Here is a 24,122-nt window from a genome sequence, read left to right on the forward strand (position 1 = left end):
GCCACTGGCCTTCTTTCCATTCAGATCCTGGAACTGCCCCCATGACGTCTGTGTTCAGTCGCCTCCCTCCTCCTCCTCTGCTCCTGGGCCCTCCAAGTCCTCTGGAAGTGTCGCCTTTTCGGGAGAGACCCCTGGGTCTGCAGCTCCGGTTAGAACCCCCAGCGACCTGATCTGGTAGGTTTTCCTTCCTGGACCCCTGTCCTTATCACTGATGGGTCACATGGGGGTGCTTTCTGCCACGTCCTGCTCAGCGGCATGTCGGTCGCAGGAGTGCAGGGGCAGGCCGGTCCCATTCACCACGGCGTCCCAGGGCCCGGCACACAGTAGGTCTTCAGCACCCATTTCCGGAATGCCCACGAGACTGAGCGCCAGTGAGTGGTTCCGGCATCCAATGCTCTGGAAACTCGTGGAAGGAGCGGCCCTCCCAGGCCTGGGCCACCTGGGGCAGGTCTTCCACAGCAGCATGTGGAATCCATTCCCACATTCTCCAGGGAACTGAGCTGCCAGGGCACAAAGTGGAAAAGCCCCGCCCTGCCCCACTGGGGGCCTCAAGCAGCAGGATCAGACTGTGACCGTGACGGGGCCAGGAGACGGGAGGCTAAAAGGGAGGGCCGATCCAGGAGGGCAGCCTTGGCGTGGCTCCCACCCCTTCTCCGGCCTCAGTGTTGCCATGTGTAGAACGAGAGAGCAGAGCTGGTTGATCAGGAGCCCCCCCCCCCCCGGCTCCGCCTGGCTCCTTCTGGAGCATGCCTAGATCCGTAGCTCCTGGACCTCCATCGCTGGGGGTTCTAACCGGAGCTGCAGACCCAGGGGTCTCTCCCGAAAAGGCGACACTTCCAGAGGACTTGGAGGGCCCAGGAGCAGAGGAGGAGGAGGGAGGCGACTGAACACAGACATCATGGGGGCAGTTCCAGGATCTGAATGGAAAGAAGGCCAGTGGCTAGAGGGGAAGGGAGGGTGAGGATCTGCGTCACCCGATCCCTCCGTTTAGGAGGGCAGCGTGCACAGTGGGGCTCGGGGCGGCCTCGCCTCGGCTCCAGGGCCACGTGTCCCACTCGTGGGTTCATCCCTAACGCCGCCCAATCTGGTGTGAGGAGAGGACATGCAATGTCCCTCACAGAGTCGGCCTTGCTACACATATGCGGCAGGAGGAGTGGCCGTCATCCTTAGAGCCGATGCTACCTGTCCTGTCTCCATTAGCAGCACCTGTGCCTGGTGACTGGCCCCTGCCCGCCCCCCGCCCCACGTGCACTCAACCCTAACCACTAGCACAACCGGCGGCCATGCTGAGGCCCATCCCTCGGTTTGTGAGGCCTCCAGATGCTGAGCTGCATGCACCAAGTACAAGGAAGGGAAAGCATTTGAAGCATGTGATCGTGAAGACCTTGGGGCAGCCAAACCAAGCCTGGCCCTCCCTTGCCCCCCAACCCCCAGCCGCCCACCTGAGTCTGTATCTACACCCAGGCTCTGGACACGCCCACGCCCACGGTCAGGCCCCGCGGCTGGGGGGCAGGGAATGAACTGCGGAAGGAGGAGAAGGTCTGCGCGCCCCTGAAGATGTTCAGAGCAATATTAACTGAGGACGAGGGCTGTGCTCTAAATGATTTAATGGGTGGCTTCTCAGATGAAATAGGGCTGCATAACTCGGGTAAAGATTTCAAATATACGGCATAATTGCTACATGTGAAATCTGTTTGTACTTAGCTTTTAGTCTTGGAAATTACCAAGCTCCGTGCTGCTCCTACAATTAATCATTAAAGACTGAGGAGTGAGGATGCCCATGATTGTAAAAGACTCCTGTGATGGTCTTGATCCAACTTAGAAAACAGACAGATTGGGTGCAACTGAATAATTTTCCTCTCCTCTGCACAAAATCAGGACTGCTACTAGCTAGCTAGCCTCGGCGGCTGGAGCGCGTGCTTACAGACGGGCACGGCCCGCCCCGTAATTACCAAAATAGAAAAAGAGCCGCGTTTTGTAATGAATGACAAGCTGCTGAGCGGAAATCTAATTTGGTCTAATTAAGCAGCCTTTTGCGAGGATTTGTCTTCAGATGAAAAGAGGGAGCCAAGGAGATCTAAATGCAAATGAACTCCATCATTTTGGTTTTAAAGGGCTCGGCTGAGATGAGCGACTGCGCGCGGCGTGCCCGGCCCCTCTCCTTCGTTAGGCGGCGACGAGTCCTCTTGCTGTCACCTCGAGCCCGCGCCGGCCCCGCATGCCTTGGAGGAGCCTCGCGCTTTTTTTTGTCCCTCGCATCTCATATCTTTCCAGACAGGATACCTCGTGTCGACAGAGCTGTCAGGGGAGCTTTTGCTTATTCAGGAGCAAATTTTATTTTGCCCAAAGTCATAAAAGCCAGTGGTTTTTGCTTATTAATGGAATCTGCTCCTGTGCTCTGAGGGCACGCCTTCTGAAGTCTGGAGGATCGAGCGCACATCCGGTGCCCTCGGCGCTCACTCACGGAGCAAGTGCCAGCAGGCAGCCCTGCCTCTCAGCCCGGGTGGTAGACCAGGTGCCCGCCTGAGCTCCCCTGGGCACCGTCCCCTCTGTGGGCCTGGGGCGGGAGCGCCTGCCTCTTCCGGCGATCACAGGCTCTCTCTGGATTCCCTCTGGCCTACAGAGGACAGCCACACACTCTTCCCCCCGTGCACACGGCAGCAGGACCCCAGCTTCGTGCGGCTCAAGTGGTTGGCTGCCATTCAGGCGTTCCTTCCCGAGATCATCTTCAACGTGCATAGTTCACGAGAAGGACCACGGGGAAGCTGCTGCACTCGTGGTGATGAATCATTACAGCAAAAGGAGCCAGACTTGGACCTGGCTGGTTGGCTCAGTGGTAGAGCGTCGGCCTGGCGTGCAGAAGTCCCGGGTTCGATTCCCGGCCAGGGCACACAGGAGGAGCGCCCATCTGCTTCTCCACCCCTCCCTCCCTCCTTCCTCTCTGTCTCTCTCTTCCCCCCCACCCCGCAGCCGAGGCTCCATTGGAGCAAAGATGGCCCGGGTGCTGGGGATGGCTCCTTGGCCTCTGCCCCAGGCGCTAGAGTGGCTCTGGTCGCGGCAGAGCAATGCCCCGGAGGGGCAGAGCATCGCCCCCTGGTGGGCGTGCCGGGTGAATGCCGGTCAGTCGCATGCAGGAGTCTGTCTGACTGTCTCTCCCGGTTTCTAGCTTCAGAAAAATACAAAAAAAAAAAAAAAAAAGGAGCCAGACTCAACTCAGCAAAGGGAGGAGGTGCCTGGGGCGGGGCTCGGGGGACCCCGGGGACAGAGCTTTCCGCTGTCCTCTCCCTGCAGAGAGAGTTTACTTCTCCTCACGTCAACCACGCGAGACAGCGTGTGCAGAATATTGCCAACCAGGGGAGTTTACCGAACCTTGGTGTCCACGGTTTTTTGTGACCTGCTCACAATGACACAGCTGACCGCTCACATGCTTGACCTTAGCCTCCAACCCCTCTGGAGGCTGAGCTGATACTATGCTGGGTGAGCCCTCCACCTTCCGCCATAGATCACACTGTTGGCATGGACTGATGGTGTGACCGAAGGCCCCCAGGTAAACCAGAGTCTGATCAGGGCATCCCAACAGCTTAGATGTCAGAGGTTTACTTCCTGGGAGCTGGGCCAGGGCTAGTCCTCTCTTTGGAACGTGCTGGGTCTGGACGGCCCAGACCTCCTGAGTCCGCTCTCTTTGCTGCACGCTGGCTGAGCCTGTCCCCCAGCTGCCCAAGGGGGAGCGAGACAGCGGTGAGACGAGACCCGGTCGGCTGGGGAGGTGAGGAGGGGAAAATGAAATACATTCCCTCACGCTGACTCCACAGCCTCCCGTCTTAGGTCCCGACCTCTGTGCTTTCACAGAAATCGCACATGCTGGGCTTGCCCGTCATCCAAACGGGAGCGGGTGGCCTGAGTGAGGGCGTGGGCGGCTGTGGCCGGTCCTCCCAGCTCGGCCGTCTCAGCGGCCCCTCTAAGACCACCGGGTCAGACAGAGTGTTCACACCCCGGCCACCCGTCTGAACCAGCAGCCCCTCACTTTTCCTTGTGAGGGGGCCGGGGCAAGGATCTAAGTCAAACATGGGACAACAGAGGCACAGAGCATCCTGCACGGAGGTGTGGAGGGGGAGCGGGAACCTCCTGCTCATGAGGACTGCTGTGGGCTACATGTTTGTATCACCCTGAACTTCATAACCCTCCGTGTGAGGGTGTCAGGAGGTGGAGACTTTGAGAGGTGATTAGGTCATGAGGGTGGAGCCCTCATGAATGGGATTAGCACCCTTAGAAGAAGCCAGAAAATTAGCTTGTTCTTTTTCTACCTTGTGAGGACACAAGAGAAGCCAGCCACCTGGAGGCCAGGAGGAGGGCAGTCACCGAGAACTCAGAGGGCAGCCCTCAGGACCTTCCTGACTCCGTGTCAACGCAGGACATGGAGCTGTTCAGCTCAAAGGTAACTCAATGTCAAGAAAGCTGCCAGCCCAGTTGCATGTGGCTTCTGATTTTTCCTGCTCCTAAACTATCTCCTCCCCGCAGACCCCCCGGGATTTCTCCCCTGACTGGGCAATGGAAGACGGCCAAGTACGACTAAGGAAGTTCAGCCCCAAAGTGGGCCACCTCCCTGCCCCAGCGTACCCCGGGCAGGGAGACTGGCACCAGCCTGGGGTCCCGGGCTCTTCCCCACTGCAGACCGGCCTTAGAATCGGGGCCCAGTGGTGAATGGGGCTATCAACACCACCACTGAATGTATGCTCTGACCCAGACTTGTCCGTTCCCCAAGGTGCACGATCTCCAGGCAGGCTCTCCCAGGTGCCTGGGGAATCTGGCTGTCCGTTTTGGAATATCGGAACAGTCAGATTCTAAGGGCTAGCGGACAGACTGCCAGGGAGAGTCTGAGCCTTTGCCGGAACACTAAGGATGCAATTCCTTCCCCCTCAAAGACCCTAGGCTCTGTGGATGCCAACAGCAGGAAGCAGGCGTCACCTTGTGCTGAGCCTCTCCCATCCCAACCACAAAATAGTGGGGTTTATTTTTTGGGGGGGGGAAGGGTTGGTCCAGAACAGTGTGCTTCTTAGTGTAAAAACCATCTCAGAAGGACAGAGCATCTTCCCTATTCTACACCCCAGAATTCCCCAAAGAAATCAAATATAATCCTCTTTAAGAAGCTTTAAATAATTTTGAGCTTTCTCATTGACTTATTAAAATGCAGCTTAAAACACGCCTTCAATGCAATCCTTTTACAAGGGTCAGGGATATAAAATTTGAAGAAATATGATTAGTAGATCACTTGGAAAGGCGTAAGTGGTCAGAGCCCATTTTGAGAATCGCAGAGAGAACGTGCGCTGGCGTTTCCCATACCCCCAGCCAGCCTTCCCTGGGACGGGCGTGCCATCTTCCCCGCCTCGTCCGTTACCCCCCGTGCCCACTCATCGCTCACTGGTGAGCCCGACTGGTTCCTGCTCCTCTCTGCAGAAAAATGGGCCGCCACAACCCTCCCCACGTCCCCTCTGCAGCCTCTCCCCAGCAGGCAACCACGTCCACGAGCCTCCCTCTGGTCTTAATGACCGCACTTTCTCAGAGACCCCTTTGTTAAGAGCTTGAAAGGGCTTAGAGCATCCCGAGGTGGCCTTTGATCCCTGGCATGCTTGAGTGATGGGAGCCAGCAGTGTCCCCAGGCTCTGCGGAGCACACATCCATCCACCCCACACCGCTGCTGCCGGGCTCCCCCTGTCTGGGTGAACGGAGCCAGACACAGCCTGACCGTGTGCGTGTCATGAGCGAATGAGGGAACGAAATGAATGAATGACGTGTGGGTGAATGCCCACGGCCTCCCGAAGCATATGCCTACCCAACAGAAAGCCACACTCCTCCGAGGGAAGGCATTCGCTGGACCACCTGGATTTCCTATGTGTAGAAATCAGATACCAATCCTAACATGCAAATTGAACCTTGTTTTTAACCAGGCAAGAGTTTCATAAATGCAGATCCTGACGAAGGGCAAATCCCAGTTCTGCAAAAGGGCTCCGACACACGCAGGACACCCTGACTACGGCCTCAGAGCGGAGACAGACTCTGAGCTTTGTCAGAAGAGGCGCTGGCGTGCTCTGTGCCCAGAGATGGTCAGTGCCAGCTCCCGTCACAACCAGGGGCTATGCACAGGGGCCGGGGCGGGGGGTGTCCTAGCTCACATCCCCAGACTGTCCTGTTTCCCTCCCTACACCTGGCTTTGCCTGGGACGGCTCTCTGCAGACACAGCCTGTCATCCTGAGGAAGCTCAGTGCAGGTCTGGGAGCCGTGAGGACCTGCCCGGCTGAAATGCAAGCTGTTGCTGACCAAGTGAATGACCTTGAGCTAGTGACATCGCCTCTCTTTGCCTCAGTCTCCCCAGTTGTAAAATGGGAATGCCAAGTAGTGACTGCCTCTGAGGGTTGCTATGAGAAAGAACCAGAGAAGAGAACGCCCGTCCCACACTAGGCTGAACCGTCCGAAACGGGGGTTTTGTGAGTTCAAACCGAGAGAAACCGGCACTTTCACATGGTGCAGCTCAGCACGTTGCCCGGTGCCTGCACGCACTGAACACTCAGAAAAAGGGGGCCCTCCCTACGGCCCTGTTCACAGCTGCCCGCGCAGATCGCGAGCTCGTCACGTGCCAGGTCTAAGAACGCCGCAGACCAGCCACACCCCTCGCCATGTTCACAGCTGCCCGCGCAGATCGCGAGCTCGTCACGTGCCAGGTCTAAGAACGCCGCAGACCAGCCACACCCCTCGCCACGTTCACAGCTGCCCACGCAGATCGCGAGCTCGTCACGTGCCAGGTCTAAGAACGCCGCAGACCAGCCACACCCCTCGCCATGTTCACAGCTGCCCACGCAGATCGCGAGCTCGTCACGTGCCAGGTCTAAGAACGCCGCAGACCAGCCACACCCCTCGCCCTGTTCACAGCTGCCCGCGCAGATCGCGAGCTCGTCACGTGCTAGGTCTAAGTACGCCGCAGACCAGCCACACCCCTCGCCACGTTGCAGCGTGGGGTTCTCCCTCTACAATGAGGAGCCTTGCAAATAACTCCCTGAATAACCGGCCATCTGTTCACAGAACACCAGCCAAGTGCCGCCGCACCGGGTGTGTGCCAGGCACGGGGCTCTGCACGGGGGACACTGAAATGAAGGACACCATTCTTGTCCTCTCAAAACGTGTAATTTCCTGAGGAACAGAAAGAAAAGTGGTCATGGGGCGGATCCTGGGAGCTGTGACCTCATTGCCAGATTCAGCAAATAAAAATGTAGGACATCCAGGCACATTCAAATTTCAGATGAATGATGACTATATATTTTTTAGTATATACATGTCTCAGATTTTGCACGGGATATACCTAATATTCATTGCTTACCTGAAATTCAAATTTAACTGGACATCCTGCATTTTATCTGGGTAGGAATAACACAAAGGACATCCCCGTCCATCCTCAGAGGAGAGCCAAGGACTGTTGTCACCCTCATCAGAAATCACTTAGAATCGAGCACTGACCCCCTGGCACATTGTCAAGTGATTGGGGTTCACATCTGTCTCAGTCTGTTGGGGCTTCTGTGATAGCATACTGCTGTCTGGGAGGCTTGTGACCAGCATTTACTTCTCACAGCCCTAGAGACAGCAAGTCTAAGATCAGGGGGTCAGTAGATCTGGTGTCTGCTGAGAACCCACTGCAGGTTGCAGACTGCCAGCTTCTCATTGAGTCCTCATCTGGTGGCAAGAGGGAGAGCGAGCTCTCTGGGGCACTAATCCTATTTGGGAGGACCCCACCCTCATGACCTAATCACTTCTTGAAGGTCCCGCTTGCTAATACCATCACCTTGGGGGTTAAGATTGCAACATTTCTTTCAGGTAAAAATTTTAGTCCCCTTCCAACAGAATGCCCCTGCACAAAAGGTCATGATGGCCGCGTTAGTTGTGACCTGGAGCCGGCTGGGTCCCGCGTCGCAAACCTTGCTGGTTATGTTTGCAGCCCAGTGTGGAAATGTCCCAAAGCAGGACAGACATGAGATTCTAAGAAATGGCTTTGGAAGTCTGTGCAGGGCCTGAGGGTGTGGCCATTGAGTTGGTGGGGTGATGGGGTTCAGGAAGTGATAGGAAGAAGAGGGTGGACATCACTGCGGGGCCAGAGAGCACAGTGGGCAGAGGGGGTGACCTGGGAAGACACTGACAGTGCCCGCTCTGGGGCCCTGGCACCTGCCGTGGACCTCTGGGGACCTGGCTTCACAGCCACCTCCGTTTTTTGAGACCTCCCCAACTTCTGCCTCATTCGGCGTAATTTCCTGGTGAGTATTGGGTCACAGGTGCCAGGGCTGCATCTTCCAGGCCCGAGGCTTTCCTGCCCAATTATAATGTTCTACCTGCTTCCGGGAACCGCTGACTCACACCTGCAGGGCTTACTCATCCACAGAGACTGCGCATGGTGACCCATGGGACTCTACGGGGCCTGCAAAGATGTTTTATTTTTTCCCCAAGAAGAAGAAGAAGAAGAAGAAAAATAAACATATCCATTTGTAAAACATAATTTTTCAACGGGCTAATAGAGACAAAAGTGTCCAGAGCCTGTGACCGTTATGTGACATATGGCTCTGTTTGTACATCCACCACCATTCATCAGATGCTCAAAGCACTGGACTCGCTTGGGAAATGGCCCAAATTTCTTTCTGGAAAAGGACTCAGGCTCCAGGTTTCAGGTCCCTGCGGTCGAGGAGGCGGCGCACTTTCCGGCAGAAAGACAGTGGAGACGGCAGGAAACGGGGCTCCACCCCCTCCGCACCGCTCCGCCACCAGGTGCAGAGAAAGGTTCAGCGCTTGGACTCTGCAGTCATGTCGCCCTGGGTTCTAATCCGCCTCCACTGCCCACCAGCGGAGGGATCTAGAATGAGGGCGTCCTTGCTGAGCCCCGGCTCCTTCGTCTGTAAAGAGGGACAACAGGAGAACCACCCCACCTCCCAGGACGGTTACAGTAACTGGGTAAGACGCCCACTGGCAGGCGCTCTGTACTGGGGGCTTGGCCGGTAGTAGTAACCGCTCACCAAAGGATGCTGTTATCACTGTCATTACTGCACGTTGAGATGCCTTTGAAATATCTAGTTAAAAAAAAAACAAGATGGAGCAGCTAGGGGAATCCGAATAAGGCCCGTGGTGGAACCGATGTCAGTTCCCTGGTTTTGATATTTCGTTAGTTATTTCCGGTGTCACCATGGGGGGGGAGGGAAACGGGGTCAACTTCTTATGAGCCTATAATTATTTCAAAATTAAAAGTAAAAAAAAAACACAACGGAGCCAGTGAAACACACTTCATAAAGCGAATGTCGACGCCAATAAAGGGTGAGTGGACTTGGTGATGACTGTCATTTTCCCGGAGGCACGGAGGAGCCCGTGTGTCCCCTCACGCCCTCCCCTGCCCCCGCCCAGCTGCCGTGGTATTTCCCTTCATTATGCCAGCGCCTCCGAAGTAAACCTCTCTAATTTTCTACACCGCAGCTATTTATTTAAATGCTAACTCGCATTATGAAGTGATAATCCACACGCGCAGGAGATAATTTATGAGGCATTTAAATTAAGAGGAGCAGCTAATTGGGAGCATGTGTCTTATAAGCCTTGCTAACACCAGAAAACTACAAATTAGGGGGGAAAGGGAAGATATTTTTTATCTTGCTTTTGTCTTTTTTTGGGGGGGAGGCACACGGAGGAAACAATTTCTGTGAGTTCACACGCTGGTCCCAGCCCCTCTCGTGGCCGGTGTCGGCCGTGGACAGAGAGAGGCCCTCTCTCCGGGCAAATTGAGTGCCCCCTCTCGTTGCCTTTTTGATAAGAGACCATCTTTTTCTTTCTTAGAAAGCTTCCCAGCTCAATGACAAAGATGAAAGTGCCGGGATTGTTATTATTTAGGCATTTTTGCTTGATTGGAGAAAGGGAAGAAATGTGGGGAAGGGGAAATGAAAATAAATCGGTTGTGTCTAAGAATTATCTTGGATCTTCCCTTTTGAAAGGTGGCCTGGGGTTATGTGCACAGGCTGAGAGTGGGATCTGATCACGTGAGTGTTGTGTCTGCATGCATGCTTGTTGTTCACAAGCATGCATGTGTGTGTGTGTGTGTTCACGTATTCTTGCAAAGGGTTTAAGTGAGTACCTACTATGTGACAGGCACCGGGGATGGAGCGGTAGAGTAAAAAAGATGCCGGGTCTGGTCACATGATGCTTCCATGCTAACCAGAAAGGCAGATATTGCAGGATGATGCATTTAATTATCCCCGGGATAAGTCTTAGAGCAGGCTGCTACCTGGGGTGGAATCGGGGGGCTGTAGCCTGGTTGTGAGTGGTCAGGGTCTTCCTGAGGGAGAGGCATTTGTGTGAGAGCTGCAGGGTGAGGGTTAGCTGGGAGAATGAGCCAAGCAAGGGGCAGGGGCTGGGGGGGGGGAAGGGGCTGGGGGGGGGGAAGGGGCGGGGGCAGGGGCCCTCCTGTGGCACATCCCAGGGTAGCGTGCCCTGGCAGGAGGCCGGAGTGAGAGGCACGACCTCGTGTTGGGAACATGCAGGATGGTGGCCCATTCTGAGGGCTCTGGTCTGGGGTTCTGAGGCTGTGTGGGGTCCTGCAGGCTTTTCTGCATGGGGGTGACCTCATCGCATCTGCATTTGCCACATGACCCTCATGCTAGGACACTTCATTCTCAGAGCTTTTAAAAGGCTGTTTCCCCTGCTCACACCCATTAGCATGGCTACTCCAAAGAAGAACAGAAAGGAACAAGTGTTGGTGAGGAGGTGGGGAACTCCAAACATTCGTGCCCTGTTGGTGGGAATGTCACGGTGCCGCCAGTGTGGAAAGCAAGAAAGAGGTTTCTCAGGAAATTAAAGCTACAATTACCATGTGACTCAATAATCCACATATGCGTATGTACCAAAATAAAAAAAATTTAAAAGCAGTGCCTGACCAGGTAGTGGCGGAGTGGATACAGTGTCGACCTGGGATGCTGAGGTCCCAGGTTTGAAACCCCGAGGTCACTGGTTTGAGCGCAGGCTCACCAACTTGAGCACAGGGTAGCCCACTTGAGTGTGGGATCATAGACGTGACCCCATGGTCCCTGGCTTGAGCCCAAACATTGCTGGCTTAAGCAAGGGGTCACTGGCTTGACTTGAGCCCCCTGGTCGAGGCATGTATGAGAAACAATCAATGAACAACTAAAGTGACCCAACTACGAGTTGATGCTTCTCATCTGTCTCCCTCTCTTTCTCTTTCTCTCTCTCACTAAAAGAAAAGAATGAAAACCAGAGTCTTGAAGGCATATTTGCACACCCATGTTCACAGTAGCACTACACACGATAGCTAAACCGCGGGAGCAGTCCAATCATCCACTGACAGACGATGGATAAACAAAGTGTGGTCCATACACACAATATCATTCAGCCATAGACAGGAGAGAAATCCTGACACCTGCTACCACATGGGCTAAACCTTGAGAGCATTATGTCGAGTGAGATAAACCAGTCATAACAGGACAAATACTGTATCATTCCGTTTACATGAGGCGCCCAGAATAGTCAAATTCATAGAGACGGGGCCAGGGGCTAGGAGAAATAGGGAGTTAGTGTTTAACGGGGACAGAGCTTCAGGTTTGCAGGACGGGAAGAGTTCTGGAGACGGACGGTGGTGATGGCCGCACAACAGTGTGACGATGCTTAGAGCCACCGAGCTGTGCCTTTAGACATGGGTCAGCTGGTCAGATATGTCCTGTGTTTTACAACTGTTTGAAAAGAAAAACAAAAAGAAACCTGTTTCCAGCCCTGGGACCCTTGGCTGTGACAAATGTCATTGGTTCATTTGGACCAAAGAATTCGGGCTGGGGAGCAGCCCAGGGGGGGTCTCTCTAGTCCTTTCCACTGGGCAGGTTTTAGGGGTGTACTGAGAAGGGATCGTTCAGGCACTGGAAGAGGTTGCAAGCACTGGGGAAACTTAAGCTTTTCTTAAAGGGCAAAGATAGCTTCTCAGGGCTTCTCTCTTGGCCAAATGGTCCTCTTTCCCGGGGGCCTGATATGCAGAACATTTCTTGTACAGCCAGGAAGGGCAATTTAACATTTCATCACCTGGCATGGGGCTTGGCAGAATGGTCCTGCTCGCTGCCCATGAGTTCCAGGACCTGGTTTACAGGTGCGCGCGGCTCCACACAGCGGACACAGTCAGGTAGCTTGGATCTGTGTACATCGAGTGGCTAATCTAAAGGAATTCAGGGGTGGGTCCAGCGCCCTTTAGAATCACCCAAGAGCTTTTAGCAAGTGCTTGTGTCGTGTCCCTAGACATGCTGCAGTCAACTGTCCTTGGTAGCCTAAGCTAGAACCCCTCCCTTAGGGACTTTGTAAGTTCAGCTGGCGGTAACCTCGGATCCACAGACCCCACAGAGGGGGCGCTCTGAGGTTCCAGCGAGGACCTTTCCTCCCGGCCAGCTCCTAAGATGCCTCGTGTTGAACTGCCTTCTGTGTGTGTGCCTCTGCTGCCTGTTTATGCCTCCTCGTGCCCCTGGCCTTGTGCTCTGAAAGCTAACAGCTCCCATGAAGGGCTGGGGACAAGTGGCAGAGAAGCCGCCTGTCCTGTTCTAGGGTCCGGAGGGGAAGAGTCTGACAGAATTAGGGGACTGTTTAGAAATGTTTAGGGTAGTCTCTTTTAAGTGATTCTTGCTTGCTGTCCAAGTCAAACAGTCAGACGTGCATAGAGACAAAGCAGACAGTCTCCTTCCCTCCATCCCATCCGCTGAGGTCTCTGACGTGGACAGCCGGGTGCGTCCTTCTATTTCTTCTCACTTAAACACATGCACACATATCAACATTTATACAAGCGTAAGGATTTCTCCTTGCGCAAGTGGGACTTGCATCTCTCCGTAGGTCAAGTGCCTGTGACTGGGTCTAACTTCGTCTGCCTCTCCCTGGCTGCGTGACGTTCCACAGTGTAAATGTGCTGCTCCTCCTGTAACTGCCCATGACCACTCAGGAAGTTTTCATGTTTCCGTTTGGGGCTTTGTCTACAGCAAATGAGGCTGCAGCAAACATCCTTGTATGGTATATCCATGCCTAACAGATTTCTGTAGAAGAGATTCTCAAAAGTTTGACAGTTGGGCAAAAGAGTATGTGAACTTGATTTTTTTTTTGTATTTTTCTGAAGTTGGAAACGGGGAGGCAGTCAGACTCCCGCATGTGCCCAATCGGGATCCACCCAGCATGCCCACCAGGGGGCGATGCTCTGCCCATCTGGGGTGTTGCTCTGTTGTAACTGGAGCCATTCTAGCACCTGAGGCGGAGGCCATGGAGCCATCCTCAGCGCCCAGGCCAACTTTGCTCCAATGGAGCCTCGCTGCGGGAGGGGAAGAGAGAGACAGAGAGGAAGGAGAGGGGGAGGGGTGGAGAAGCAGATGGGCGCTTCTCCTGTGTGCCCTGGCCGGGAATCGAACCCGGGACTCCTGCACACGAGGCTGACGCTCTACCACTGAGCCAACCGGCCAGGGCCAAACTTGATTTTTTTTAATGGAGTCAACTTCCCACAAGAGCTCAGTTCCCACCCTAAGTCCCAGACTGACACGTTCAAGTTCGTTAAACAGTCACCGTTCTGTCTCTTGAGCTGTGCCATTCAGTACCACAGCCACTGGACCACGCGTGGCCCCTGGAAACGTGTCAGCCCAAGTCAAGTTGTGCTGTAAGTGAGAAATACTCACCAGATTTCAGAGACGCAGTACAAAAAAGGAATGGAAAATAGCTCCTCAATCGTTTTATATTGATTACATGTTGAAGTGATGCAACTTTGAATACATAGGTTAAATAATATATTATTAAAATTAATTTCACCTGTTTCTTTTTACTTACTACAAATACCAGGACACTTTTGTGTGTGTGTGTGTGTGTGTGTGTGTGTGTGTGGTGTGTCTTCCTTTCCCTTTTCTACATATTCCCCCCAGAACACTTTAAACTGCACACGTGGTTTGTGCCGTTTTTCTAACGGCCAACGCTGCTCCAGACCCTCGTGCTCCACAGCCACGTGGCACCCAGAAAACGGCTTCGTAGACAGGGGCATCTGAACGGAAACCCCAGCTCTGCCTTCCTATGCTTTTTCCACCTGGTTATGCAGTTTAACCCTTCCATGCCTCAGTTTCCTCATCTGTAAAATGGGGACATTGGGAGGGTTCATGGGGAAATGTCTGCAGAGGCTAAGCCTGGGGCCTGGCTGGGGCACACAGTTAATGGCACCTGCTCCCACCAGCACCCCATTTCCCCTTCCAGCCGGGGACTGAGCCCCATGAAGACAGCCCGGGCTTCTCCCAGCACCGGAACAGGGGGCACTGAAGGAGAGCTCAGGGGTTCCTGTGTGTTTTATCACTGTGGACCTAGTCTGTGTCTAGCAGGCCAGCTGGGGCTGGATAGCAGGTGGGGGGAGACGGAGGACCACAGGAACACGTGAGCCGCACAGGCGCGGAGAGGGCGGCTGCCTTGGCGGGGCGGCGCTCCTGGGCGGCGCTCCCGGGCGGTGCATGAACAACCTTGTGGAGGGCGATTTTCAGCACCTCTGGCAACGTGGGTACCCTCTGGCCCAGCAACACCCCGTCTCAGGTTTAACCTACAGAAGTCCTTGCTCGTATATACGAACGTGTTCTTGCAGTGGAGTGTCGGAGGGGCTGGAACCTGGAGGGGGTGGCGGGGGCTGCCTGTTCTACAACCCATCCCTGGGTCAGGACGAGATGCGCCTTTGAAAAAGAGGACAGCGTTGTCATACCTACTGCCTGGAAAACATGTCCCAATCCAGACGCGGAGCAAGTTAAGTAAGTGAAGAAAAGAACCACCTACAGGGAAACCGCGCAAACAAGAAAGGACGGGAACACTGGCGTGCGCTGAAATGTTTTCTGGAGCGATTCACAAGAAACAGCCCGCGGAGCTGGGCCTCCAGGAACGGGCCGTCCCCGGGGAACCGCTCCCTTTCTGCTGCTCCGGAACGGAGGTTTGTAAACAAGGCCGTGCGCGGAGGCGGGCGGCTCACACTGGGAATTGGGAGACGGGCTGTATCAGTGACTAATCGCTGCCTCTCTGGGCCTTTCTTCTCTCCCGTGAAATGAAGGACAGGAGATGTTCAATGAATAGATATTAGGCGTCTACCGTGTGGAAGGGACCACAGAGTCCTGTCTGGGTTTCCCTGATTTCTCCTTTCCTAACATTTGCAGAAAAAAACTGGAAGGGACCCTTGGGACTTTTAAAAAATGCTTACTGCTCTCTCAAGGACGCGGGCTCCAGAGCAGAAAGGGGAGAAATGGCAGGCTGTGCGTGCCACGCGGGCCGCGCGGGCCCCACGCAGGAGCCTGCCACTTTAACAAAGCAGCGCCTGCACACACCGGTAATTGCCTTGTTATGGCCCTTGGTGTCATCGCTCATCTGCCGGTCCCGGGAGGAGCCCAGGGGAGCAGTCTACCTTTGCTAAACCGATATCCCCCGTGACAGCCCCCTGCGGTCTTCCCGTTGTGGTCCCGGTAGAATAAATCGTCCGTTGCTCTTTGCTGAATGATCATGAAGACATGATTAAAGCTCTAGATTTATAGCTTCTTCAGGCTCAAGAAATCCCGCTGCTCCCGCTACGGGCGCCTGCCCCCGTGGCTGCTGGAGACAAGGGAGCAGGGGATAGGAGCCGTCCGGAGCCAGGCGGACGGCTCTCGGAGCAAAGCTATTACATGTTAGCCAGACCGCAGCCGGTGCCACCCGGGTGGCTGTGGGGCCCCGCCACATCCTGCCAGGAGGGACAGAGACAAGCAGCAGTGCTCCCAGGACTGGTCCGTCCCTGGCCACGCATCTCGTTCAACCCGTGGGTGTAGGGTGGGTGTGGGGTTACATGGAGGCAGCTGGCCTTCTGCCATGTTCCCACCCACATGTGCTACCTGTAAACGCCCCTGCATGCAGTCCCTCAAGTGTGCATGGCCTATGCATCCCGACAGAGCCCTATGGTTTGGTCAGAGTGAAGATTTCTATGGTGACCAGGAAACGTGCGTTGTTTCTAAGGCCCGGCCTTCGGCGGACACTTCCCATGTGCTGGACCCTGTGCTGAGAGCTCTATGTCAGGGAATATTCTTTTTTTTTTTTTTGTATTTTTTCTGAAGCTGGAAACGGGGAGAGACAGACAGACTCCCTCGTGCGCCCGACCGGGATCCACCCAGCACGCCCACCAGGGGGCGACGCTCTGCCCATCCGGGGCGTCGCTCTGTCGCGACCAGAGCCACTCTAGCGCCTGGGGTAGAGGCCAAGGAGCCATCCCCAGCGCCCGGGCCATCCTTGCTCCAATGAGCAAGGAGCCCTGGCTGCAGGAGGGGAAGAGAGAGACAGAGAGGAAGGAGAGGAGGAGGGGTGGAGAAGCAGATGGGCACTTCTCCTGTGTGCCCTGGCCAGGAATCGAACCCGGGACTTCTGCATGCCAGGCCAACGCTCTACCACTGAGCCAACCAGCCAGGGCCCATATATTTTTTTAATTAAATATTTTTATGGAGGTAAAAATGATCTAAAACTGACAGTTTTCAAGCGTCAAGTTCTGTGGCATTTAGTACAGTCATGATGGTGGACAGCCACTACCTGTCTCATGCCAAAACTTTTTATCACCCCCCCAAGTAAATCGACATCATTCAGCAGTCACTCCCACCTCCCATCTCTCCAGTCCTAGGCAAGCACTCATCTATTTTCTGTTTCTATGGATTTGCCCCGTCTGGATGTTTTATATAAATGGAATCCGACAGTACAGGGCCTCTTGTGTCTGGCTTCTTCTGCTCAGTGTATGTCTTGAGGTCCATCCACACTGTCCATGGATCAATACCTCGTTGTTTTTATGGCTGTATAATACTCCATTGTCTGGATATACCACATTTTGTGTATCCATTCATCTGTTGATAGATGTTCATACTCTTTTGAGGTGGGTGCTCTTGTCATTTCTATTCTACAAAGGAGGCAATGGTGCTTTAGGAGGTCAAGTCACTTATCCAAGGCCCTGTGACTCACAGAGTGGAGGAGCCAGGGTGTAGCCAGGCAGTCTGACCAATGAGCTGCCTAGGAATGAGGGGAGGGACTGGGGCAAGAGCAACAGCAGGGGAAGCGAGGCAGAAAATGGCTTGTGGTGACTTCTTCTGGAGCATCTCACATCTGAAAAAACTGTTCACTTAACTCTAAAGAGGATGGTCAGTAAACCCTATTGCTTATGAGCTTGTACAGTGTACGGTGCCCTGCACTGAATGATATTTCCAGATCTGGGTAATTGGGAGCAGTTTCTTGAAGGTCTTTAACAAGCACACACACACACCGTCCTCCCACCCATCCATCCATGCATCCATGCATCAGGCCATCTATCCATCTGTCTGTCCACCTATCTGTTTGTTCATCCATCCATCATCTATCCATTATCCATCCATCATCCATCCATTGTCCATCCATCATCCATTCATCCATCAGTCCATCCATCTATCCATCATCCACCATCCCCCCCATCCATCCATCCCCCCACCCATCCATCCATCCCCCCCCATCCATCCATCCATCCATCCATTCATCCATCTATCCAAAATGGATTAGATGCATGGGGAAGAATTACTCAGTGCTAGTGTTATGAATTGAGCTGCTACAGGGAAAGCAAGTCACAGTTTATCTGGACTATCTTTTATTTTACCCCAAGAGAAATAAAAATTTGATAACCCACGATCTGGCCTGGTTATCAAATCCGTGAGTGTCTTCACCCCTGGTTGTGCTCAAGGGAAGGAGTATAACTTCAAAAGAATTCAACCGTTTCATGATCCCCGCCCCTATACTTTTATCTCCAGGTACACACCTCCCTTTTTTCTTAGCGCTGGCTGGCTTGAGAGAGCAGCGGCCAGGGGTAACAAAAGGCGTCGCCAAAACGCTTTCCTCTCTGCATTTTCTGGAGTGTCTTCCTACATCAGTGCTGCCTAAGATGACAGCTGCCAGCCACAAGTGCTGTTTAGATTTAAATAAATCACGGACTAATTTAAAATTTAGTCTTCGTCCACGCCAGCCAGATTTCAAGTGCACAGTACCCTCGTGTGGGACAGAACAGAGACAGAACGCTCCCGTCACCGCACCGAGTTCTCCTGGGCTGCGCCGGTCTACACAATGCCAATTCCCTGGGTCCTTGTCTCCGCTTCACTCTGGCTTGTGTAGACCTGACCTACGAACAGAAGTAAACATTTCCTTCTGCTGAGGAAAGATCATTATTAGAATGAATACTTTGCCTTCCTGGGCAAGACAAAGTGGGCCGGTAATGCAAGAACAGACAGGAAGATTCAACCGAGATGCCGGATGCGGAGGAAGAAATGTGGGTGAGAGGGGATCAGCTGAGCCTTCCGCACCCCCTGCCAGGTAGACCCAGGTTAAGGGAGAAATCAAAGTCCCTGAGAATGTCACTGCAGCTGGAAATAGCACCGCTGTGTGATGCGGGCCCGCTGAGGGACCCAGGTCGGTGCAAGCACACCTCGCTCCTGGAAAACAGACCCGTCTTTATGTTCTGATTTAAGGCCTGCCAGGATGTTCATTGCTTCTGCCTGGATCTCACCCGCACGGTGAGGCCGCTCCGAGTGAAAAGGAAACCTATTCCTCCAGCCCAACGCTTCTGCTGCTCTGACCCACCGAGAAAATGGGACCATAAAGCCTGACGAGGGAGGCCCGGCCTCGGGACAGCAGGGATGGGACTGTTAGACACTTTTCGGTGCTTGCCGGGGAGCGTTGTTGGGCCAGTGACCCTGGACTGCTGGGCTCATGAGGTGGGGCGCGCAGCCTGGTTTGAGGGAGGGAACGGGAGCTGTCTCAAGGAGCCAGCTTGAATCCGAGCTGGAATCCCCGGGAAACAAGCACACTTCTTCCTGAGCCTTTCCTGCCTGGGCGTTCGCTCCCCTCGCTGCCTGCTTCCCCCAGAGTGAGCAGGAGCAGTTTGTTTTCCACTGCTGAAGGAGGCTTGAAATATTCCAGAGGTGGCGTGCGGAACGCTCCCTGCGGCCCTGCCCCGATGGCGCGCGCGGCAGCACATAAAAAGCAAATGCCATCAGTAACCCGTGGCTGGAGCCCAGCAAGCAGCCGCGAGCTTCTCTCCCTGCCGGGGCTGTTAGCGGCGACGTATTTCTCCCTGCACTAAGCGCCATCTTTCCCAGGGCTGCATTACAGTGATTTATGAACCCCATTTCTGGGGGAAACGAATAGATCAAAGGGAGGAGAAAGGAAAGGAGACAGAGCAGCTGGAGGAGGATATTGAACCATGAAACAAAAAACACAAGTGAGGAGCGAGGCAGGGACACAATTGAGCTATTCCTCGCGGCACAATTATCAGAGAAAAATAATAGCAAAATCTCGATTTTAATCCCCCTTTTTTTTTCCTTGCTAAGACGTGGCCTCCCGTCGGATGTGGAGGCTCTGAGCCGTGTGCGCATGCGTGGGAACAGAGTCGCCCGGGATGGCGCGGGGCAGCCTGCGCTGCCAAGGGGGGTGCTTGGACCTCAGCCGCGTCCTCGCCATCCTCACCTTTGGCTGGGGCGACCCATTCTCTGGCTCCCGAGTAAGTAGGAGGGATGACCCTTAGTCACGTTCACAATGGGGGCCGCCCTGGGGTGCTCTGTGGTGGGTCCAGGCAGGACCTTTTAGAAAACCTGCGTCTGGGTCAGAGGCCTCTTCCCGTCATCTCCCAGCCGGTTGTGGCCCAGACTGAACAGTGTCTTTGACCTGCCGTCTGCTCTGAAGACCAGAGAAGGAAGAAACAAACACCCCGAGGCCCAGGGTGCTGAGCGGGGCCACTGTGGAGGGCGCCCCTGGAAATCTTAAGTAGGCCTTGCCCCTGCGATTCCATCTGCGTGAATGTAGGGACTGCCCAGAGGCTGGTGCTCCGTGCACCCAGAGGGTATAAGCCATGGGCCCCTCCGTGTTTTGTTTTGTTTTTTAAGAACATTTAGTTGAACATATTCCTGGAGCCTGACTGGAGGGGCTCAGGAACTACAGTAGAGGGGTGCCCTAGGGCAGTGGTCCCCAACTTTTTTTGGGCCATGGACCGGTTTAATGTCAGAAAATATTTTCACGGACTGGCCTTTAGGGTGGGACGGATAAATGTATCACGTGACCGAGACAAGCGTCAAGAGTGAGTCTTAGACAGATGTAACAGAGGGAATCTGGTCATTTTTTAAAAAATAAAACATTGTTCAGACTTAAATATAAATAAAACGGATAATGTAAGTTATTTATTCTTTCTCTGTGGACCAGTACCAAATGGCCCATGGACCATTACCAGTCCGCGGCCTTGGGGTTGGGGACCACTGCCCTAGGGAATGTCGGGATGAGTGGGCTGGCCGAGGACGGGGCACAGAGGGAGACATCAGGGTGGGGGGCAGGCCAGGCTGCCGGGAGGAGATGCCCTTTGAAATGGGTTTTGCAGGATCCACTGTGGACGGGGTCCTTCCTCAGTTATCTGCTCAGGGCACGCTGCCCTGCCCCCACCCAGATGTTGATCACAAAAAGAAGTGCTATTTTTTAGTTCTCATTTATTGTCTATATTCTCCACTTCAGAATGTAAGTGTGGGAGAGGCACTTTTGTCTCCTCCACCACTATTTCTGCAGAGCCAAGGGTGGTGCCTGACACCTAGTAGGTGCTTCATAAAAAGGCAGTGAGTGAATGGATGAATGAGTGGACGGATGAATGGATGGATGGATGGATGGATGGATGCATGGATGGATGGATGAATGGACGGATGAATGAATGGATGGATGGATGGATGAATGAATAGATGGATGAATGGATGGATGAATGGATGAATGGATGAATGGATGGATGGATGGATGGATGGATGGATGGATGGATGAATGAATAGATGGATGAATGGATGGATGAATGGATAGATGAATGAATGAATGGATGGATGAATGAGTGAATGGATGAATGAATGAATGGACGGATGAATGGATTGAATGGATGGATGGATGGATGGATGGATGGATGGATGGATGGATGGATGAATGGATGGATGAATGAATAGATGGATGAATGGATGGATGAATGGATAGATGAATGAATGAATGGATGAATGGATGAATGAATGAATGAAGGCCAGGCACAGCCCTCGCACTTTCTCATTCAAACCCCACAGCAATGCTACCAGTACATGTGGCTATCCCCATTTTACAGGTGGGAAAACCAAGAGCGCTTAGGTACCTGCTGAAGGTTACACAGCTAGTAGGTGACCACCACACCCCCTGGCCTCTCCAAACCCTGAAGTTAGGAGTTACTGCTTTTTGTTGACAACTGTGTTGTCTTGGGGGCTGAATGGAGAGAGCTTGGGGGGTTGTTTTTGAAGATGGGAACCCCACGCACAGCTAAGTATTCATGGGCTCTGCTGCAGGGACCTATGCCGTGGTCAGCAGCAAGAGTCCCCCCACCCCTGCCGGGCCTGAGAGGGATCCTGATAGGACCTGTAAGTGGGACGGAGGGGCCGCCCACTCCTGCCCGAGGTGTGGCTGAGCTGTGCCACGGACTGGGGTCCTTCCCGCTGCTAACCTACCGGCCTCTCTCTTCCAGGCCAGGCCAATAAAACAACGCCTAGGGGATCATTTGCATGGAGTGTCGTGACATTCTGTGTCCCCGCTACAGGTGGCCCTGGGATGCTCTATGCAGTCGAGCGCTCTGACTTTCAGGGACTTTAGAAGAAGGGCCGTGGCGTGCGGCGTGGGTGGGAGAGTTGGCTCCAGCCGGTGTGGCTGAGGCCAGCAGCTTGCCTGCCCTTAGTATCTGGAGTACTTGGCATGTCTGCCTGGCAGGCTGGGCCACTGGACGGCTGCCCCAGCCCTGTCCTCTCAACGGCCACGGGACTGCTGGCCTTGGCTACACTCACGGGTGTGTCCACTTCTTAAAAAGCCAACAGGCCAGTTTCACAGTTAAGAGTCCTCATTTGCTTTCCTGAAGGAGTCCGTGCAGCTAGGGACGTGTTCGCCACCTGGTTGTATTCAGCGATGTTGCATTCAACTCACTCCATTGGTAACAAAATAAAGGGGAGGGGTTTACAGGGGTTTCTCCAGAACACACTTCCTCTGAGCATGTGTGAAGTTGATTCCAGAACCTTCCCTTTCGTAGCAGGTGGGAACCCCAGGAACATCTGCACTCTTCTGATGGGAAAGAAGCTCAGTCCCACTTGATCCGTGTGGGAAAGAAAAACCAAAGTGTCGCCCGAAAAGTTGAAAGAAACCGAACCGCCTTACACTGATTGTTTAATATGTAAAAAGCACTCGGGTTCTGGGACAGCAGGCGACCTGCCGTGTTCCGCCTGATGTGATTTCTAAATAGACGAGTTACGAACCTCCTGAAAATTGGAGTTAATAATTGAAATGTTGATAAACTCTTCCCGTAAAGAAACTACTAGCTACTGCAGTAATAACTAGGAAATAGGCACACACACAAAAAAATCAGAGTGTTTTTCTCTGCTTAGCCAAGGAATGCAATGGTAGAGCTTTGCATACAAAACACTGCTGCCTTTCCTCAAATTGGATAGAAAGAAAAATGAACCCCGATAAATTATGATGCCCCTAAATTTCAAAGAATGTGCATCCATTATTGGGGGTGCCACCATCATCCTTCTGGGCAGCCTACTTATTAGGACTGTAATTTATTATTATTATGCTTTGGTGCAAATATGCAGGCTGATAAAATTCAAATCTATTAAGACAAATGTCCTCCTTTTGCCGAACGAGGAAGGGACAATGTCCCAAAAGGCAGTCTTGTGGGTGGTGAACACACAATGCAATATACAGATGACGTATTGCAGAATTGTGCACCTGAAGCCTGTATAATTGTATTAATCAATGGCACCCCAATAAATTCAGTTAAAAAATTTTAAAGGCAGTATTGTAAATTAGAAGAGCAAATTGTTCTTATAGGCTCAGAAATGAGAGAGCAGGAGACAGTCAAAGGGAAAACACCCCTGTAATCCAGGCCTTCTGAACTGTACCCCAGAATCCAGGAATTGCTACAAAAGTGGGCAGCAAGATATAGGATTGGGGACCAACGTCTGATGCTCCTGGCTCCAGCCTCCAGACTGAAGCCCTTTCTATGAAGATGTTTCTGTTATTTCTAAACACTAATCTTTCAGGTTCAGTTTTAACTGACATGGAGATACATTTCCTTCTTCAAGAGATATGAATTATATTGGCTTTTTTTTTTTTTAAAGCTGAGTGTTTGATTTGGAAGGATTTTAGGAATCACTGAGTTACTCCCTTCTACTTACAGAGAACACTGATTGTCCCCAAGGGCACACAGGAGAGAGCCCAAGCTAAGGGTCACACCAGTGGCCCCAGTTCACCCAGCTTTACTGACTGCCATGAGACGTGGCAAAAGAAAAGCCACGAGTCTGACACGGCTCCACTGAGTGCTTCTCAGACATTTTTTTTTTTTAATCAGGAATGGAACTGATTTAAGAATCAAAGAATTTGAGAGTCAGAAAGGGCCACAAGGGCATCTGGTCTACCCTGCCGCTTGAGTTCAACAAATGTTCCTGGGAAGCTACTGATTCTCCAGGCTGGCAAGGGGTCCCCGCTGCCTGAGGCAGCCCGTCCACTGATGGACAGTCACAGCCCTGGGTAGCTCTTCTTTACAGCCGACTGAGTGGCCCCTAGAGCTTCCCCCAGGATCCGGCTCCCGAGTCTCATCGCCTGGCAAGGACCAGACTGACACTTGGCAGGGATCCACCGCTGGTGGCTGTTAAATTGTTCTTCCCTCCGGAGCAAAACAAAAAGCCATCCCTGTGTCCACGGAAGACTTGCAAGTCATTATCGGATTCAGCCCTGGCCCTTTCTTCTCTTTGGACTGGTCCTCGCAGGGATCCTGAGCTTTGCACCCGCCTCCCCACCATGCTCACCGTACCCCAGGTGACCAGAACCGAGCCCCGGCGCTCCCTGCAGGGGAGGACAGTGGGGAGTAGGTATCTCCTACCCACACGTCAGCGCCCGCGTGGCCGCTGTGGGGTTGCGGCTGGACAAGCTTGGTTTTCCCTGACGTTCCCAAGAAAGCAATGTCTATGCTCTGGTCAAGGTGGAGGACCTGAGGAAAAGCTCTTTCTGCCACAGCCCCGTCCCTGCAA

At 53.4% G+C, this 24,122-nt stretch overlaps 1 protein-coding gene and 1 non-coding gene across 2 annotated transcripts in view; both read right to left on the reverse strand.

The window, feature by feature from the left end:
* The window catches only part of CFAP77 (cilia and flagella associated protein 77), a 125,468-nt gene that overhangs the window by 67,522 nt on the left and 33,824 nt on the right, over positions 1-24,122 (reverse strand). The window lies entirely within an intron of this gene.
* On the reverse strand, positions 13,428-13,503 carry TRNAT-CGU (transfer RNA threonine (anticodon CGU)). The gene has a single exon. It is a non-coding gene; the product is annotated as a tRNA-Thr (tRNA).

The sequence above is a fragment of the Saccopteryx bilineata genome, chromosome 2 (assembly GCF_036850765.1).
Source record: "Saccopteryx bilineata isolate mSacBil1 chromosome 2, mSacBil1_pri_phased_curated, whole genome shotgun sequence".
NCBI classification, from domain to species: domain Eukaryota; kingdom Metazoa; phylum Chordata; class Mammalia; order Chiroptera; family Emballonuridae; genus Saccopteryx; species Saccopteryx bilineata.